At 40.4% G+C, this 21575-nt stretch overlaps 1 long non-coding RNA gene across 1 annotated transcript in view; it reads left to right on the plus strand.

Annotated features, from left to right (window-relative positions):
• Positions 1-21575, plus strand: part of LOC121823130 (uncharacterized) — a 126865-nt gene that overhangs the window by 26194 nt on the left and 79096 nt on the right. Inside the window, exon 3 of the long non-coding RNA XR_013044983.1 lies at positions 13843-13930. This is a non-coding gene — a long non-coding RNA (uncharacterized LOC121823130). The remainder of the gene's footprint in view (positions 1-13842; positions 13931-21575) is intronic.

Here is a 21575-nt window from a genome sequence, read left to right on the forward strand (position 1 = left end):
AAGCTCATGATGTCACTGGTTCTCTCATGAGCGCCTGCCATGAGGCACAAAGCGCTCCAGCCATTGGACTTAGCCTAGAACTTCTGTAACAATGGGAAGAAATAAACCTTGTCTCGTTATAGGTAAATTGCCATAGACATTTCATTATAATGATGGAAAGCTGACTAATACAATAGAGAATTAGCCTTTGAAAAGAAGAAAGGCACTTCTGGGATTGGAAAGAAGGAATTTGATTGGGTTTGACTGTAGATGGAGTTTTCCTGTGTCCACCCAGCTCCTGCAGCTGCTCAGACCCAAGTAAACACATAGAGACTTATATTACTTATAAACTGTATGGCCATGGCAGGCTTCTTGCTAGCTAGATCTTACATCTTAAGTTAACCCATTTCTATAAATCTATACCTTGCCACGTGGCTCGTGGCTTACTGGTATCTGTACATCTTGCTTCTCATGGTGGCGGCTGGCTATGTCTCCTGACTCAGCCTTCCTGTTCCCAGAATTCTCCTCTCTGTTTATCCTGCCTATACTATACTTCCTGCCTGTCTACTGACCAATCAGTGTTTTATTTATCCATCAGTCAGAGCATTATATTCACAGCATACAGAAAGACATCCCCAGCATTTGACTTAGTAATAAATTAAATTATTAGCTATCTAGTTAAATTTGAGTTTCAGATAAACAATGAATGCTTTTTTGGAAGTGGTTTTGTTTTGTGTTAAGATCTCAGTTGTCTAAGCTAGCCTCAAATTTGTAATCCTCCTGCCTTAGGCTCCTGTATGTATACTAGTATTAACTGTGTCTCATGTAATATTTGGTAGTTCTCAATTTATTGTTTGTTTGTTTTTCTTTTCTTTTCTTCTTCTTCTTTTTTTTATTTGAGACAGGGTTTCTCTGTGTAGTTTTGAACTAACTCTGTAGACCAGGCTGGCCTCAAACTCATAGAGATCCGCCTGGCTCTGCCTCCCAAGTGTGTGCCACCACTGCCTGGCCAATTTATCATTTTTAAATCATCTTAAATACCATTTAAGTACTTTTAATAATGTAATATGGGAGTTCTAACATACTAAAATCTTCCTCATTTGAAATTTAGAGTTTAACTGGGCATCTTGTATGTTATCTTCCAACTCTGCTTTGAATGGATTTTAAAGAAGAAGAAAAAAACATTTTAAAGTGATTTCCAGAAGGATAGGTATGTTTGGGGATTAGGTCTGGAAAAAGTTTGGAGGAGGTGCTGCGGGTGCTATGCAATATCAGAAAATGTTAGCTGGGCAGTCGCGATGACTCACTTCACTCACTCACTTCACTCGGGTGGCAGACTTTTTCCTGGATAAACCCCAGCAAACCTTTGCTGGGGAAAAGCAGAAATGATTACTCGTACACAGACAAGCTTTTTCTTTCCTTCAGCAGCTGTGAGAGAATATTCAGGCATTGAACTAACGAGAGCCTAGGCTACCGAGGAAAGCAGATGAAACCAAAAGAAGAACTGGGAGGCACTGAGAGTCAGGTCGTCCCTGTAGGGCAGAGAGGTGAAAGTTCACACAGAAACTGAATCTACAGCCTTGCAGGAATAGTCGTGCATAGTAATAGGGTTAAAATTCACTTTTACATTAACTGGAGCTAAATTAGAAGCAAGAGCTCTAGAGACAAGATACCTGATATTGAATTCTGGTTTTGTTTGTTTACACAAATGTCCCAGCTCTTTATTCATAAGATAGGAATACTACTACTTACTTAATAAATCTTAACTGGCTTATTAAGGAGTAAATAAAATAAACCATGTAAGCCACTTAGAATATATCCAGCACATAGTAAGTCCTCAAATGTTTGTAATTTTTTATTATTTGAAATACCATTTAAGGGTATTAATAATTAGTAAATATGAGTGCCTTAGAAAATATTACTTTAAAGAAGAAAAATGTCATGTATACATTCACTGAGTATTTCCTTCCTTAGCTAGCAAATGGTGTGTTTGTAAATACATCACTATTCTCTACCTGTTCAAGTTGAAGCTCATACACCCTTGATCATTTAAAGTTGTTTTCTTTAGTGTTATTACTAGGAAATAATTACACTTGAATCATATCTGTCTCATTTCCCTCTAGGTGAACAAGCTTTGGGATTTTCAGTCTGAGTAATTCCCGTGGGCTCTGCCACCCAGGAGTTAAAGACAGAATTCCTCCCAGGGGGTTGTGTTCTGGGCATGTGAGCAGCTTGTTTTCCTGAGACATGTCCCTTGCTCTGGCCCCTGTTAGAAGCTATGCTGTTAATTCTGTTAACTTTTGTTTTTCTTTTAGCATAACAAAGTTTCTCAAGTTATTTGCACATTCAGAATTTTTGAAAAGTAAATATTTTATGAGGGCATTTAGCTTTTATAAAGAAAAATTAAACTACTCATCTGTATTTTTCTCTGAAAATAAACAGACACATTAATTGATGTTTTTATCTGGGAAGAAAATAGGACAAAGAATGGCTTTGCTTCTAATATTTTGAAATAAGACAGTATTCTCTGGTGGAGTCTTGTGAGGAATTACGGGATTGCCAGTTTCATACACAACCAACTTAAACGCATTCTTATCTTTAAAGGGAAGGACCAGTGAGTAAATCACATGTGTTCACAGTCTTGTCTCCTGTAATCATAAACTACACAAACACATTACTCGGTACTCAAGGGGGTAAGGGACATCTGAAGCAGGACTTGCCCCTGAGACCTTTTCCTAGTTGAAGAACAGTGCAATGAAAGCCCACACATAGAAGATAACAGGAAACACCTTCCAGCCCTCCTCTACCTGATGCTTGCTCTTCTCCTTTGTCCTCTAAGGACTTTGGCTCTAATGATTCTTCCACAGAACTTAGAGGGACATTGTAGAAGACGTATCGGATTTCATGTATTGTTTTTCTACCACAATTAGTGTTTTCTTTTATGTCATACCATAGGGTTTTTGGAGGGGTTTATTTGTTTGTTTCTATTTTTCAAGACAGGTTTGTTTCTCTGTGTAGCCCTGGCTGTCCTGCAACTCTCTGTAGACCAGGCTAGCTTCAAACTCAGAGACAGCCTGCCGCTGCTTCCCACGTGCTAGGATTAAACCACTAACCTGCAATGTTTTAGGGTTTTTAACATATTTTGTTTGTAAAAGAAATTGACTGCAGGTAGATTAGGCTGGCCTTGAACTCTCACAAATCTGACTGCCTCTGCCTCATGAGCACTGGGAATAAAGGTGTGGGCCACCACTGCTCAGCAGAGATGCTTTCTTAAAAGATTAATTTAAATGTTTATATTAATTGTGGTGAACTTTTAAATATTTTAAAGTACAGTAAAAATATGTAAAGATGATTACTATTGAGAGATTTTATTGGGAAAAATTGATGTGCTTGAATGCTTTTTCTGTGTGCATTGTTGTTTTTGCTGGTATGTATGTCTGTGTGGGAGTGTCAGTTAGCTGCCATGTGGGTACTGGGAATTGAACCTGGGTCCTCTAGAAGAGCAGTCAGTGCTCTTAACCACTGAGCCATCTCTCTAGCCCCGCCTGTATGCTTTTTTAAAGTGCTAGTCTATAGTTCAATCAGAAAGTAAAGATTAAAACAAAATAAAGTATTAACATCTTTAGAGACATAAAGATCTTTCATTTGTACTTATTTAGTAAGAAAATCTACTCAATTCAGTTGAATTTTATGTTTTGTTTTCTTTGAAACAAGTTCTCACTCTAGCTAAGACTGACCTTAAACTTGTTCTCATCCTCCTGCCTCAGCCTCCCCAGTGCTAGAATTGTAGACGTGAGCCCCATAACCAACTTAAAATGATTTTTTAAGTTTTATACTCTATATTTGAAAGATACTCTTTTGTTGGTGTGGGGGTTTGTTGTTGTTTAGATAGACTATCGCATAGCCCAGGTGGACGTGAAACTTTCAGTGTAATCCAGGGCGATCTTAATTCTCCTTCCTCCTGTACCTACCATGTGCTGTGATTATAGCAGCGTCCATCTTGAAATATTTTTAATTTTGAGGAACAATGGTATGACCTTTTAGAAAATCCAAACTATTATATCAAATGTTCTCAACATTTGATACCTCGAATGCTATCTGTTGGGGGTGTGACTCAAAATCCAGGCTTTTCTTACTAGAAGACCTTAAACTAGCTTTGTCTACTGTTGATCTTTTGGAGACTTCTGAAATTAATGTCTAAAGGGTTTTTTTTTTATTATGAAAAGACCTTTTTATTATGAAAATTTCAAATATGTAGAAGTAAGGCAGAGGGTATAATGAAGTCCCCCATTATTTTGATCTTTAGTAATATGTTAGTACAGATACTGTAGTTATTCATGTAGTAGATGTTTGAGAACTGGAAAAATGTTATTGCTTTAATCCACATTTGAAAGAATTTGTATAAGTCAGAATATTTTAAATATCCATTATTTGCTAACTTATAGTAAGTTGTATTTCAAAAGCTTTTAGTAGTTAGCCAATTTTTGAAACTACAAATGTGCTTATTTTTTAAGATTTATTTTATTTTTACTTATGTGTACATCGGTCTATGTGTGGATATGTGCACATACAGGTGCCCCTGGAGGCCAGAGGCTTTGGAAGTCCCTTGGAGCTGGACTTACAGACACTTGTGGGTCACTAGAATTTGAGTCCTCTGCAAGAGCAGTAATTGTTCTTTACAGCTGGGCCATCTCTCCAGCTTTCTCTTTCTTTCAAGTTGTGTTTTTATAATTTTTAAGAATTCCATACATTTTGTTTACATTCATCTCCCTCCCCCAACTTCTCCGAGATACAGCCCATCTTCCTACCCACCCAAGTTCATGTCTCACTGTCCTTCCTCTCTACTCCTCCCCCTCCCCCTGCCCCCTCCTCTCAGTCCAGCTTGTGTTGGCCAACTAGTCTTGGATGTGGGACTTGCTTTGGGGTATGGTTACTATAGGTGGGTTCACACCATTAAAGAAAATTGATTCTCTATCGGGTGTGGTGGCACACTCCTTTAATCTCAGCACTAGAGAGGCAGAGGCAGACAGATCTCTGAGTTGGAGGCCAGCCTGGTCTACAGAGTGAGTTCTAGGACAGCCAGGGCTACACAGAAAATTTCTTTCTCAAACAAACAAGAAAGAAAAACAAAAAAGAAAGAAAACCATTATTTTCCATCTCCCCAACGATGATCAAATAGAGCTCCTCCACCAGGTAAGGGACTTTATGCCACCTCCCCCACTCCATGGTGAGAATCTGTGTGGTCTGTGCACAGGTCTTCCCCATGCTGTTACAGTGTGCGCCTCTGCCTTGTGTCTGGAAAACACTGTCTCTTTGTAGTCATCCACCACCTCTGCTTCTTCAGTCTTCCTGCCCCCTCTTCCTTAATGACCCCCGAATCTTGTGGGGAGAGTGTGATAGAGATGACTCATTTCTGTGTTTCTTATCATCTTAACCAGGCTGGAGAGATGGCTCGGTGATGAAGTATTGCTCTTGCAGAGGACCCAAGTTTGGCTCCCATCATCCACAAGGTGTAGGGACTTGAAGCTCCCTGTAACTTCCGCTCCAGGGCATCCAGCCCTCTCTTCTGACCTTCCAGGGCAATTATTGCACTTACATGCATATGCACCCACACAGACACATACGCAAAATCAAAAATTCAAATAAATCCTTTAAAAACAATCTTAAGATGCCTGTTAGCTCCTTGAGTCAGTTTTTGGTAATTCACCTAATACATCATATTTAAAAGAAATCTATCCACTACAATGAGAAAATGCCTCCTTTGAACTGAAATACTAGGGAATATCACAACATGTTTTCCCTTCTAAGAATAGGAACCAGATTCTGCCATAGGGATCATATCTGCCATGTTAAGTCTTAAGCTTTCTCAGCGAAAGTAACAGGACCTCCCAGAGTGAAGAGATAGATGAATATACTCTGTACATACCACTCTGAAGTTGTTCCTCTGTCAGGGTGAGTTAGGGAGTCAAAAACCTCGTATAGTAAGGATGATGTCTGTGATAAGTCTTTAGCTCTCTCAACAAAAGTAGTAGGAATTAAGTTTTAAAATTCATGTTTTTCTCACATTTGGCTTCTGTGGGAGAGATGGCTTTGTTGGTAAAATGCTTGCTTGCTATTCAAATAAAATAAGAAGACCTGCGTTCAGACCTCCAGCACACATGTAAAAAGGTAGGCATTCAGGCACCAGGCTGCGCTCTGGGAATCCAATCGATGAGAGAGAGGAGAGATACTGCAGGCGAGGGACGTCGAGATCATGATGGGAGGACGTGCAGAGATGACCGGCCACACTAGTGGAAGCCCATGAACTGTGGACTGGTGGCTGTGGAGCCCCCATGGGACTGGACTAGGCCCTCTGGACACGGAAGACAGTTGTTTGGCTCAAACTGTTTGGGGGGCACCCAGGCAGGGGGATCAGGATCTGTTTCTGGTGCATGGGTGGGCTTCTGGGAATCCTGTGCCTGTGGTGTGACATCTTGCACAGCCTTGGTGCAGTAAAAGGGGCTTGGACCTGCCTAGGCTCAGTGAGCTGGGCTCTGCTGACTGCCCAGGGGAGACCTCAATTTGGGGGATGTGGGGTTGCGGGGTGGCTTGGGAAAGAGGGCTGGGGGTAGGAGGAGGTAGGAGGGGGTATCTGTGGATGGTATGTGGAATGAGTAGAAAATTTCTTAATAAAGAGAAATGAAAAAAAAAAAAAAGGTAGGCATCATCCCAGCACAGGGGAAACAGAGACAAGAAATTCCTGGAGCCCTCTGACAAGCCGGTCTATCTGAGTGGGTGAGCGCCACATTCAGTGAGAAACCTTGTCTGAAAAAACAAGGTGGAGAGTGATCAGGGCAGACACCCAACATTGACCTCTGGTTTCCAATACAGGCATAACTGTATACACATGCATCAGCACACACATATGCGTATGCCACATACAGGCATAACTGTATACACATGCATCAGCACACACATATGTGTATGCCACATACAGGCATAACTGTATACACATGCATCGGCGCACACATATGTGTATGCCACATACAGGCATAACTGTATACACATGCATCAGCACACACATATGTGTATGCCACATACACATAAAAGTTAGTGTCTGATTATTTTCAACTTTAAGTAAATTTCTGACATAAGCAAATTTTGGTTAATATATGTCTAAGACCACAAAAAACAAACTCTTACACCAGGCGTGATGGCACTGCCTTTAGTCCCAGCACTTGGGAGGCAGAAGCAGGCAGATCTCTGTGAGTTTGATGCCAGCCTGGTCTACAGAGCTAGTTTCAAACAGCAGGGCTACACAGAGAAACTCTGCCTTGAAAAACCATAAATAAATAGATAAATAAATAAATAAATAAACTTGAATTAAAACAAAAATTGGAATATAAGCATGGATCTTAAATTATTAACAAACTGGTGTAAAAGTCATGTGGCTGAAATAATGCTCATCAGGAACCTGTGAGCAATAAACCATTTTTTAGATTCCCTGAGAGTGGGAAATGGAGACAGAAAGATAAGCTCCACTGCTTCTGGTATGCCAGCCTGTTCCGTGAATCCAATTTGACCTTCAGTTTCTACTTCCCAAATGCTCTAAGTAAGACTTTAGAGGTACAGAACTGTGTTAATGATTTCCTTATTTTGAACATATATGTAAAACACAAAGATCTGTAGAGCAAATGCTTCATGGCTAGAACAAGATGGATAGGATTCAGAAAGTGTAGTAGGTGGAACTAAGGCCCCCTTCAGAATTAGAAATTCTAAGTATTACAGTGTTCTTTGACCCTAAACAGGTCATGTAACCACCCCCCAGAATAATTCATAAAATGATTTAGTTGAAATAAACCAGCCTTGTTCCTTCTAGCAGTGAAAATCATTTCCATACTATTGATGATAATATTAGATCATGTAAATCTTCAAGTGCTGACGTGGTGTGTAGGTTATCCTGTCTGCTCATAGGCTCCAACCTTGCATGGCAGCCAGAGAATGTGTGTATTTGTGAGTTACTGACTGCAGGCTCCCAAAACTGACTGCCTTTCCCAGAAGCAGTAATGTAACCCAATGGGAGTAATGTCAGTAGTCCTAATGCTAGGAAAATCAAGTATACATTGAGTCAACTAAACTTTCTACACTATGGTGAATCTCACCTTCCCTAAGACCTGTAGATAGAAGAACAGCCTATGTGCTAAGTACCATGCTAACTAGACTTTACTTGTGTTACTACATTCATCCTCCCAATAACCCTCAGAGGTGAAAATGTTGTCCTCCTTTTAACAGAGGAGAAGCTAGTTAGTGGTGGATATGATGAATAGTGAAGCTGTATTCGGATCTGCTGTGATCTAACCCATCCACAAACTAGTGACTGGATTTTATGGTTACAGCCTTACTGCCATTAGTTGTATACTCACTGGCAGCTTGAAGCAACCCTGGCTTCTCTGCTTCAGCCTAGCCAATGTGGTAATAAGAAGTAACTTACTTTGAACTCAAGACCCCTCACACCATATCCAGATAGATTTCATTCCTTTTCTGGTTGCTGTGATAAAACACCTTGACAAAATCAACTTAAAGGAGAAATGGTTTATTTCAGCTCACAGCTCAAGGAATAGTAACTACACCATAGTATAGAAGTCAAGGAAACAGGAGCTTGGAGCAGTTAGCCACTTTACATCCACACCATAAGAAGACAGTATTGAGAGCCGGGCGTTGGTGGCGCACGCCTTTAATCCCAGCACTCGGGAGGCAGAGGCAGGCGGATCTCTGTGAGTTCAAGGCCAGCCTGGGCTACCAAGTGAGTTCCAGGAAAGGCGCAAAGCTACACAGAGAAACCCTGTCTCGAAAAAACCAAAAAAAAAAACCAAAAAAAAAAAAAAAAAAAAAAAAAGAAGACAGTATTGAATGCTTGTCTGCTACTATCTGCTCCTTTTCTCCTTTTCTCTTAGGCAGCCTTTGGAATGGTGCTACTCAGGGTGAGCAAGTCTTTCTACCTCAAATGACAAAATCAAGTTAAACCCCGATAGATGTGCTTAGAGGCCCATCATCTTCCAGGTGATTCTAGATTTTCTCAGGTTGACACCACTAAACATCATGTCAACAAAAGCACATTCCACGTCTTCCTATTATTCTGGAGTCCCACTTGAATGTCCTGGAAACTTGATAACATTTTGCATCTAGGAACCCTACTTTGTTATTTATGTTAGCTTTCTCTTACCGTGATAAATACCTGAGTAAACCAAGAAAATGTTCATTTTTGCTCATAGTTTTAGGGTTTCAATGCATGGCCATTTGGCAACATTACCTTTTGGCCTGCTGTAAGGCAAGCACAAAATGATAGGAAACACATGGTTGAGCAATCTCCTCTCATGGCAGCTAAGAAGCAAAGAGAGAAGGATTCTGTGTTCCATGATCTCCTTGGAGCATATGACCTAAAACCTTCCATTCAACCTCACCTCCTCAAGGCTCCACCACTCAGCTGAGCCTGGTGTGGTGACCAAGCCTTTAATGTTTGGGGTGATCATTAAAGATTGAAACTGTATTACACCCAAGAGGCAATTCTCAAATAATATCAAGTAAAATCCTTCGAAGACACCAATCCTGCAACTGGTGGTATTAAGAATGCCAGAGGAAGAGTTTCCGGTCAAATAGTGTAACTCAGGAAGGAACCTGCCCTCAAGATGGTAACTCAGGAGGATGCAAATGAAAATCCTAAAGAACTGAAGTCGTCAGAGGAGTCTTTGGCCCACAAGAATTTCTTCTGCATCAGTAAATGTGCAGGCTTTTGGTTTTGTTTTGTTTTGATAGCTTGACACTAGAGTCATCTGGGAGCAGGGAACTTCAACTAGTGGATAGCAGATGGTCATTGATGATTGAACTGAAGAAAAGACAAAAACTTAGCCAGATGTGGTGGCATACACCTGTAATCCCAGCATTTGTGAGGTAGCTACGGTAAGATCAGACTTGCAGGACAAGCCCGGGATACATGAGATCCTGTCTCATAAAATAACAGATCAACAGAGGGAAAAAACAAAAACAAAAAACCCTCATTGTTAATGATAGGAAAATTAGAGGTAATTTACATGCCTGACTTGGTTAAAAGCATATTCCATGAGAACTAGAACCAGTAATAACCATGGCGTTTACTAAGGTGCCATTGCTAAAATACAGTATCTTAATCTTTTAAATACAATGAGTGAGTACATATACATATATGAATATATTGTATCATTGTTAAAATTATGTATTCATTTTATTTATTAACCATATATTAGTGTAGCCATTTAAAAAGATGCTTTCTAAAAGCAAATCTCTCTTCCACATCTTTACCCTAAAACCTGGAAGTCAGTATTAATAGCAATTTTATAACCAACAAAAGCTGAGAATAATGTTATTGACCTCCAGCTGGTGACTAGAACAATAAACATGTATACAGTGTTTATTCATAGACTGGAATTACTACTGGGCAATACAAAGAGCCAAATTAACATGGATGGTTATGGGTGGAGTAAGCTAAGTGACAGAATCTAGACCCGAAGTAAGTGTGTAATTCCACTTGTGTAGTGTTATAGAGAAAGCAAAACTATTGGGCTAGAAAACATGAATGATTGCAAGGGGGAGGTAAGTGCCTCTTAACTGCAATTTGACAGAAGGAAGTTTTTGTGGGTGGTGAAACTGTTCAGTCTTTTTTTCTTAAGGTTTATCTTTATTTATGTGTGTGTCTCTCTGTGTGTACATGGACACCAGAACAGGGTGTCAGACCCCCTGGAGCTGGGCTTCCAGGAGGTTATGAATCTCCTGGCTTGGGTGCTGGGAACAGAAACTCAGTTCTCTGGAAGAGTAGTGTGTGCTTGTAACTGCTGTGCTGTTTCTCCAGCTCGTTACTGTTGTGTCTTTTTTTTTTTTTTAAAAGATTTATTTATTTATTATGTACACAGAAGAGGGTGCCAGATCTCATTACAGATGGTTGTGAGCCATCATGTGGGTGCTGGGAATTGAACTCAGGACCTCTGGAAGAGGAGTCGGTGCTCTTAACCTCTGAGCCATCTCTCCAGCCCTTAAAGATTTATTTTATTTTTTTTATTTTACGTGTATGAGTATTTTGCCTGCATGCATATATATGTGCACCACATGCATGCCTGATGCCATGGATCCCCTGGAACTGGAGTTACAGACAGTTGTTAGCTGCCGTGTGGGTGCTGGGGATTGAACCTGGGTCCCCTAGAGGAGTAGCCAGTGCTCCTAACCACCGAGCCATCTCTCCAGCCCCCTGTTGTGTCTTGATTGTAGTGGATATGTGACTGCATCCTCAAATCTCAGGGGACTGGCTGAGCCATGGCGATGCATGCCTTTAATCCCAGCACTCAGGATCTCAGGACCATCTTGCTCTACAGAGCAAGTTCCAGGACAACCAGGGTTACACAAAGAAACTTTGTCTTGAAAAACAGAAACGTCATGGACTGCATTGCTTGTCGTATAGCAGGCTGCCTGTACCCTTCAGCTCTAGGATGGACCGAGAGCAGTGAGACAGGCAGGCTCCAGCTGCCAGCTAGGGGAGACCTGGACCTCCTGCTTCCTTCTCCATGGCTCTCTGCTGCTGCTGCTGCTGCTGCTGCTGCTGCTGCTGCTGCTGCTGCTGCTGCTGCTGCTGCTGCTGCTATATGCACCTCATACTGAAAACGGAACAGATGGTCATTTCTCGCCCCCCATTTCCTCTGGAACATTCTTAATCCACAGAGAAGTTTTGAGGGGGAAAAAGGCCTCCATTATTAAATGTGCAGTCTTCTGGCCCTTATGAGCATAAATTGTACCTAATTAGAATATGTCTATCAATCACGTTCATTTTGTATTTCTCAAACTATTTAGACATGGATAAGTCAAATGTTCCTGGAAATGGCTACATGGACATTGTCTGGTAGTGGAAATTTGTAAAAAACCATTAGAAAACAAACTCAAAGCTGAAATTTGAGTCAACAAAACAAACAGTTCTACCTAAGAATTACAATTGCTTTTCTCTGTCCTTAAGAATAAGAAAAATAGCTTTTCTTAGAACTTTAAATGAATATATTTTTAAGAACCAATGAATTTGCTTAATTGTGTTTCAGGTATAGTCTCCAAAAGTGTTTAATGAGTCTTTTGAGTTATTGATTGGTTGTCAATATTCATGATGATTATTCTTTAACATATTTTCTGTACATAAACAGCAATTGTTCATGGGAATTTGCCTAATTTCTATTAAATAACCTTTCATAGAGAAGAGAGACAGAGACAGAGAGACAGACAGAGGGAGAGATAGACAGACAGACAGATAGAGGGGGAAATATGAATTAATGTGGCTTCCAATAATGGTGAAATTTATGAATTACTTTTCTCATATAGAGAATAAGATTTAGGACACGTTGTCTATAAAACACCAAGACTACCTTCTTATTTTCCTGAGTTGTATCAGCACAAGGGCATAAACTGGTAATTAGTGTCTGTATAACACATAGGAGATTTTTATGGATTTATGATGTTGATAAGTACACAGCATGTATATGACAGTTTACACCTTCTTTATTAGAGAGTACTTTTATTAGAAATACTTGCATGATATGAAAATGCACACCACTTTAAGATTTCTATGTGAGTTGCCTATTTGAAAGCTTCATGGTTCGAGGCCAGCCTGGTCTACAAAGCAAGTTCCAGGACAGCCAGAGCTGTTAGACAGAGAAACCCTGTCTCAAAAAACCAAAAAGAAAAAAAAAAGCCGTGTGGTATTTCTGAAAACATTTTTAATCTTCTAGCCTCTTACAGTAAGCATTTTCCTCCCTCTGACATTAATTTCCTCCTTAAGGTTTTCACTTCTGTAGTAATCTTAGAGTAAATGGAAGTACACATAATAATAAGCCCATCTGGATTTTTAACGCCCTGATTTTTCTTAGGTAGTCTTGTAATAAGGAAGTAATTCAATGCAGAAAACATCAGTTCTGCACGTGCACACTGAGCTACAAACTGGCCAATATCCCATTCACTTAGCTCTATATATCTGAGCACATCCACCCTTACATTAGGACAGACAAGATTTGCTCTCTCCCTGGAGTAGCATATGCATAATAAAAAGTGAATAAATATTGATAATTGCTTCTACATGTGCAGAAATTTCGAAGCAAACTGTTAGAGGACTGTTTCACTTGTATCTAAGGCTTAAAGAGCAAGCATAGCAAATCTAATCCGTTCATTCTCCTGTTTTTGTAATGCACTACATCATACCTTCCTCCAGCACCAATACTTTCTCGTTTTTACCCCTTGCTTCCTATGTCCGTGAGAAAAAGGAATAATCAGAAAAAAACTTAGAGAAACCACCTCACTACAACCACTGCATGAGTCACCCACCTAGATCTGAATTGTCTGCTCTTTCCCCTTGTGAATGAAGTGTTCCTGGCTCTGCAGCTCTGAAATTCATACATTAGGTCTGGCACTTACCCTACTTACTGATTGTGATTTAGCAACTTTCTCCACTCTCCTGCATCATCACTCTCATCTGAATGAACTAGAAACCACCTTGCTAGAAACAACAATCAGTTCTCTACGATTCTGTTTTTAAGATTTATTTTTTAAGGCTATTTTGATTTTTGTTTATGTGCATGTGTGTGGCGATTGGCACAGCTTTGGGATCAACCTGACTTGGGCAACAGGGAATGAAGAAACAACAGACTCATTGTGGTAGTTTGAATGTAATTGACCCCCATAAGGTCATAAGGAGTGGCACTATTAGGAGGTTTTGGCTTTGTTAGAGTAGGTATGGTCTTGTTGGAGGGAGTGTGTCACTGTGGGGGTGGGATTTGAAGTCTCACACATGTTTAAGCCAAGTCTCAGACCACTTCCTATTGCCTGCAGGTCAAGATGTAAGAACTCTCAGCTCCTTCTCCAGCACCATGTCTGCCTTGCTTCCTGCCATGATGATAATGGACTAAACCTCTGAACTGTAAGTGAGCCACCCCAAGTAAATGTTTTTCCTTTGTAAGAGTTGCACTGGTCTTAGTGTCTCTTCACAGCAATAGAAACCCTAATTAAGATACTCATGAAAAGCTGAGACCCATGGATCATACACTCTGGTGGAGATACACCATCAGCAGCCCAGAAACTTGATATGTTTATTATATACAATATGAACAAGGAGCATGTTTATTATATTCAGCAAACTGAAGAGGCAGGAACTGGAGTTACAAGCATTTGTAAACTGCCTTACATGAGTGCTGGAAAACAAACTTGGGTTCTCTGGAGGATCAGTAAGCTCTCTTAACTGCTGAGCTAGCTCTCTAGCCCCTATTTTTATTTAATGTGTGTAGTATGGTGGGGGGAGTATGTGCCCATAAGTGCATGTCATTGAAATTTTCTCTGGGCCTCCAACCAGCTCCCAAATAAAGACACAGAGACTTACTATTAATTATGAATGCTTGGCCTTAGCTTAGGTTTGTTTCTAGCTTTTCTTTTCTTTCTTTCTCTCTTTCTTTCTTTCTTTCTTTCTTTCTTTCTTTCTTTTTTTTTTTTTTTACTTAAATCAACACATTTCTATTAATGTGCTGCCCGGGGCTCATTTACCTTTTGTACATACTGTCCATCCTGCTTTCCTGCTTCCTCCATGTCTGACTGATTGGCCCCTGGCTGACTGGCTGGCTGGCTGGCTTCCCTTTTCTCTCTGCCCATCACTCCCTCCTCTCCCTAGCCTTTGGCCATTCAGCTTTTTATTAAACCAATTAGATGGCTTAGGCAGGCAAAGAAAAACAACATCACATCTTTACATAGTTAAACAAAAGCAACATACCTTTATGTAATGAAACAAATGCAACACATCTTGACATAGTTAAACAGTTATTCTGCAACACAAACAAATGTAACACATCTTTACTTAAACAAATATTCTATTCTACAAGTGCAGGTGCCTGAGGAAGATGTGTTTGATATAAGTGATTGTGAGCTGCCCATTGTGGGTACTAGGAACCAAACTCAGATCTTCTGTAAGAGTAGTGTACACTCAACCACTGAGCCATCTCTCCAGCTCCAGTTATCTGGGATTCTTGCAGTAGCCTATCTAGTATCCTTTCAGTTCCCTTCACCTCTGACATATTTTCATCATGACAGCCAGAATGACATTGTTAGTATCTAAGATCGTCATTTCACCTTTCTGCTCAGAACCTTCTGGAGGACTCACACTTACTGAGTGTAAAAGTTGAAGTCCTACAAAACCTTACGTGGTCTTCCTTGACCTCTTTCCCTAACAATGCATGCTGCGTTCCTTTGGCTCTTCCTGCACCAACCATACCAGCTTCTTTATTTTTTCTTGAATACCCAGATATACTCCCAATATTTGGCCCAAATTTTCACATCTTCTTCCTGATTTTCAGTATTCCTCAAATGTGACCTAATCAATGAAGTCTTGGCTGCCTGCGAACTCTGAAAGTATAGCTCACTGTAAATACACCTGCCCAGCATACAGGAAGGAACTGGATTCTGTGCCTTGTGGGGCTTGGGGGAGAAATTATTTTCTCCTCCTCCCTGCTCTGTTTCCCCTTATTACCATTATCACCATCCTGTAAAATACAATACATTTTTACTTATTAGTTGTTTATGGTATGTCTCATAAGCAGTGTGGGATTTCCACCCCTTTGTACCTCCCTCACAGGTTACTAGTATATTCCAGGAACATAGTAAGTAGTCTGTAAACACTGGTCAAGAACCAATCTGTTTTTATGAAGGTATGACTAGAAAATGACTTGGGAAAATAAATGCAAATTGAATTTGTTCTCATCTTTTTTCACCATTTCTGTTTCATAGAATTCATGTGTTTAGCTTCAAATGGCCTAACCTAAGCATTCTCCTTTCTAGGAATTATGAGTGTCTTCTCCTATATAGTTTAAGAGAAATACACAATGAAAGAATTATGTACCTCAGGGCTGCCCAGACACCTCAGTTGGTAAAGAAAGACACTGCCACCAAACCTGATGACCTGAGTTTGAACTTTGGGACTTACTTGAAAAAAGGAAAGAACCATCTTATACACACGTTTTTCTCTGACCTCCACATGCTCATGGCATGGTGTGCCCACACATTTTTATGTCCATTTTTTCTCTTATTGTTGAGATTATAATTATAACATTTCTCCCTTCCCTTTTGTGTCTGCAAACCTTCTCATGTACCCCTCCTTATTTGCTTTCAAATTCACAGCCTCTTTTTCATTAATTGTTGTTATATGCATATGTGTGTATAAATATATATTCCTAAATATAACCTGCTTAGTCCATATAATGTTGTTTATATGTACATTTTCAGGGCTGATCATTTGGTTTTGGATGATGAGTTTGTGTGCTCTTCCATTTCTCCCACTCTGAGCATTCCTTATTTGCCTTTGTGTAGGGTTGAGGCCTCATGAGCTTTTCCCCGTCCACTTTGGCATGTCTATTGGTGTTGTTCTTCAGGTCATATTTAGGCAGTCATGTTGGTGGAACTTTATGATTGGTGTATGCCTTTAATCCTAGCACTCAGCAGACATAAGCAGGCAGGTCTCTGTGAGTTCAAGACCAGCCTAGTCTACATATTGAGTTCCAGGTCATCCGGGCTGCTAGTGAGACTGACCCTGTCTAAAAACAAAATGTTGCTTAATTTCCAAATATTTTGGATTTTTATAGAAAACTTTTCTTGATTTTTGTTGATTTCTAGTTTCTATTTTTCTTTATTTCTAACTTAATTACTTTTTAAAATAAGAACTATTTTTATAATTCCAATCTTTTTAAATATTTCGAGACTTGTATACTGACACAGTGGACAGTCAGTATGAATATGAAGAGTGTTTGAAAAGAAAATGTGTATCTAGCTGTTATGGAATGGTGTGTTCTGTAACATCAGATAGGCTGAGTTCTTTGATAATATTACTGAAATCTTCCATGTCTTTGTTGATTTTCTGTATGTTTGTTCTGTCAGTTTATTGATCAAAGAAATTAGAGTTTCTATGACTGTAAGTTTATCATACCTCCTTTCAGTTGTATTAGCTTTTATTTATATTTTGAAGCTTTGTTAGGTAGATGAATATTAAGAATGGTTATATTTTCCTGATGATTGACCCTTTTCCCATTTTGAAATATTTCTCTTTATTCTGGCAATGCCTATCCTCTGACCTAAAGTATACTTTGCTAATAGCCACTAGTTCATCTTCATTATGACCAAAGTTTAAAATATGTATCTTTACCTATCCTTTTGCTTTAATTTGTGCTTTTATATTTAAAACATATTTCTTAATGATAGCATACAGTGCTTCATTGTCTAGTCTGACATTTCTGCCTAATTAGTATGCTTAGTTCATTTGCAGCTAATGTAATTATTGACATGATTAGGTTTATCTGCCATCTTGCTGTTTTGTTTGTTTGTCTCTGTTCATAGTCTCTCTCTCTCTCTCTCTCTCTCTCTCTCTCTCTCTCTCTCTCTCTCTCTCTCCTTCTCTCCCTCCCTCCCTCCCTCCCCCCTCCCTCCCTCTCTTCCTCCCCCTCCCTCCCTCTCTCCCTCCCCAGCGTGTGTGTATACATGTGTGTACTTGTGTATATAGAGGCCCAAGGACAGCCTCAGATCTGTGGTTCCCTAGGTGCTGTCCAGCTTGTTTGCTGAGCTGACCTGGAGTTCACCAAGCAGGGTAGGCTGGCTGGCCAGTGAGCCCCGGAGAGCCTCCTGTCTCTCCCTCTTCAGTGCTTGCACTCCAAGTGTGAGCTACCATACCTGACTTTGTTGTTTCATTTGGGTTTTGGAGATGGAACTTAGGTCCTTCTGCTAGAGCTACATAGTAAGAATGTGTCTCAAAAAAAAAAGATAAGTTTATTCCTATGAACATCCTTCTGACTGAAGCAAATGGATGTATCCTACACAATGTGTATGCATTTAGGATATCCGAGTTCTGCCCGTGTAGGTAATAGTGAGTTATAGCTAGCTCAGGTTTCCAAGAAACTGAAAAAGGGTTTAAAAACATTAGTGTTAAAGGTGCCAGTGAGCTTCTACCCAGTAAGTTATGATCACATATTCATGATAGTCTTAACCTGTCTGATGATTGATCTTTTACTTGCATGTATTATTTAAATGTGAAAATATCATGTTCATGTTTAAAATGTTAAGAGCACTGTAAAAAGTCTTCAGTGTCATGCTAGATCACACCTTAATACTTCAACAATAATTTAAAGTACCATAAAATAGTTGTCTTATGCATTGTTTAAGTCTGTTCCCTACTTGTAAGCTCCCCAGTTTATAATATGTTTCTGATTCCAATCTCTTAACATGGATCAGTTCAGTTATATGTTTGGTGATGTGCTCTCTATTCTATAGATAGGTAGATAGATAGGTGAATGAATAGGTAGGTAGGTGGGAAGGTAGGTAGGCAGGTAGGTAGTTAGGTAGGTAGATAGGTAGGTAGGTAGGTAGGCAGGTAGGTAGGCAGGCAGGTAGGTAGGTAGGTAGGTAGGTAGGTAGGTAGGCAGGCAGGCAGGCAGGCAGGCAGGTAGGTAGGTAGGTAGGTAGGCAGGTAGGTAGGTAGGTAGGTAGAAAGATATCAGGGACTAAGGGGTTCCAGCCCCTCTATAGTCCCCTCCCAGGGTCTGGGAAGAATCTACAACCAGCTGATAAATTAATCTTTGATGAAAAGAAATGAGTCTATGTACACGAAACTCCTTAGTCCATACACTTTATTATTCTGTCAGTTCTCTATACACAGCTTCTATTCTGCTCTCATGCCTAGCTCCTTTCGTGCCTGATTTCTCTCTACATTTATCTGCTGCCCCTCTAAGTTCTATCTCAATTCTCTCATCTTCGTTCTGCCCCATCTAGGTTCTCATCCATCCAGTTCCTTCCTATCTTAGCCCCTCTCCCATCTCCTTCTTTCTCATCTTGTTCTTCCTCATCTTCCATCTTGTTCCTCTAGTATTCTCTTCTAGCCCTTCAATCTAATTCTTCCCATCTAGTCTGCTACTCTCCAGTTCTTACCCATCTAGTTCTTCCATTCTCTTTTTTTCCTCTCTCTACTCCTCTCCGTCTCCTTATTCTCTCAGTTCTCTCCAAGTCTCTCAGGAATCCAGGTATAAACCCAAGTGATAGCAATCCTCTGGCACAGCAAGGTCACTAGGCTTGAATCCTTACAGGGTCATAAAGGCAGGTAAGAATTTTCCTCAGGCAGTGACCACCAGGCTTTCTTTTACAACCCAAACTGGGAGTGGTAAAAGAGGAGGTCAACTGAGTGCTAATGACCGGTTAGTACATCATAAAGGGGATCTGTGTGCTCGGTCTACATTCCTAGAAGTTGTTAGATAAGAAGTTAGGGGTCCATTAGTAAGGTTGTATAAAGAAAGGAGTGTCTCACCCTAAATTGCACAAGAAATAAAGCTATCTGCCTGACCTAGGAGACAGGTGTTGTTTCGTATGGCCTTGGATGCTTGATAGGCATTTTAGATAAATACACTGTTAGGAGTTCTTGGAAGCACACAAGAAAATAATTTTAGTAATCAGCTAATACATACACAAAAGTTAAAATATCACCAAGATTTCTTAAGCCATGGCTTGACCTTCAGAAAAGTCCTTGAGTTTTCCAAGAAGTAGCTTTTGTCATAGTAACTGCAAATAGATGGACGGACGGACGGACGGACGGACGGACAGACAGATAGATAGATAGATAGAAATCTCAAAGATACAGTCTTTGAGGCAGGACTGGCTGAGAACTCACTATGTAGACTAGGCTAGCTTCAAACTCACAGACCAGCTTGCCTCTGCCTCACTAGTGCTGGGATTAGAGGCATGAACCAACAAGCCTGCTATGTGGGCTAAATGATCCTTGTAATGTTGATTATTTTAGATTTTTTTATTATAATTAACCTATTTGGTATTGAGGATGATAAGCAAGTGCTCTACCACTGTGCTATATTCCCAGCCTCATGCAACTCTTTTATACTCCTGTACTGTGTGTGTTTAAGTTTTGGGATGATGGGCTAGCTAGTTTTATGTCAACTTCACACAAGTTAGTGTCAGCTAAGAGGAGGGAGCTTCAACTGAGAATATGCCTCCGTAAGACTGGACTGTAGACAAGCCTGTAGAGCATTTTTCTTAATTAGTAATTGTTGTGAAGGGCTCACCTCATTGTGGGTGGGGCCACCCCTGGGCTGGTAGCTCTGGGTTCCATAAAAAAGCAGACTGAGCTGGGCAGTGGTAGCACACACCTTTAATCCCAGCACTCGGGAGGCAGATCTTTATGAGTTTGAGGCCAGTCTGGGCTACAGAGTGAGTTCCAGGAAAGGCACAAAGCTACACAGAGAAATAACAGCCTGTCTGGGGTGGGGGTGGGGGGAGCAGACTGAACAAGCCATGAGAAGCAAGCCAGTAAGCATTACTCCCCAGTGGCTTCTACATCAGCTCTTGCCTCCAGGTTCCTGTTCTGAGTTCCTGTCCTGACTTCCTTCAGTGACAGACAGTGATAGACATTTCCAGTATTCATTACTTTGTGTATGTTTGCCTTTTCATCTTACATTTTCCTTAACCTGAAAATTTTATAATGTCTTATTGTTCAGGTTTGCTCAGTAACAAATTTTCTAACGTGTTTGTCTGAAAAAAATATTTTATTTTATTATTTTATTTTTGCAGTAAAACCATTATCTTGTGCATCCTAGGCAGATGCTTTACCAATGAGCTATATCCCAGACCTTGGTGTGTTTGTTTATTTGTTTGCTTTGGTTTTGGGTTTTTGAGACAGGATTTCTCTGTCTTGGAACTTACTGTGTAGACCAGGCTGGCCTCAAACTCAGAGATCTGCCTGCCTCTGCCTCCCAAGAACTGGGATTAAAGGACTGCACCACCTTACCTGGCTTATATGTGGTTTTATGAAATAGGGTATGGAAGTGCAGAGATGACTGGCGGTGAGCTCAATCTTCCTGTTTCAGTCTTCCAAACAAGAATTACAGACAAGAGTCACCATGCCCTGTGGGAGTCTGTGGGAGACCAGCTCTGACCTACTCCTACCTATTGAAGGGTTCTTAAGTGGAGAGAGGAATAAGAAAATATCAGTTAGAGACCTAGATGAAGAGAAGACAGAAATGCAGGAGAGCTTTGGGAGGGCCTGGGTCAGTACCCAACAGCCTCGACTTTTTATAATTGCCAGGGGAGAGGCAAAATACCTCCCCTTTGCAAGATCAAAGCACACCATACAGCCAAGTGTAGACTTCCAAACACCTGGTAACCACGCCTGTGGTCAAATCATCTCCTCATGCAGCCCTGCTGGGTAAAGCAAGCTCAGATTCTCAGACCCTGAGTAAGTTTTCACTAGGAAGCCTCTGTGGACTCCCACAATGCCCAATTATCATTTTAACTTTAAAAGGACCTCTGTGGGGGGAGGTAGTGGGGAGGAGACCAGGGGTGCTTTGGGAAAACCCAGGAAGGTTGGTCAAGTTAGTTATGCTTCTGTTTCTGGCTTTGTTCTGCATCTTGGGTAGAAAGTTGTAGTTCCTTAAAAATTAAAATTTCAGTTATCACTAGCTGCTTCAAGACCACACCCTTGTAGTGTGCAGCTTAATCCAGCTTACTACTTAGTATTTCTGTTGTGTTGTTAGTCCACAAAA

The sequence above is a fragment of the Peromyscus maniculatus genome, chromosome 16 (genome assembly GCF_049852395.1).
Source record: "Peromyscus maniculatus bairdii isolate BWxNUB_F1_BW_parent chromosome 16, HU_Pman_BW_mat_3.1, whole genome shotgun sequence".
NCBI lineage: Eukaryota > Metazoa > Chordata > Mammalia > Rodentia > Cricetidae > Peromyscus > Peromyscus maniculatus.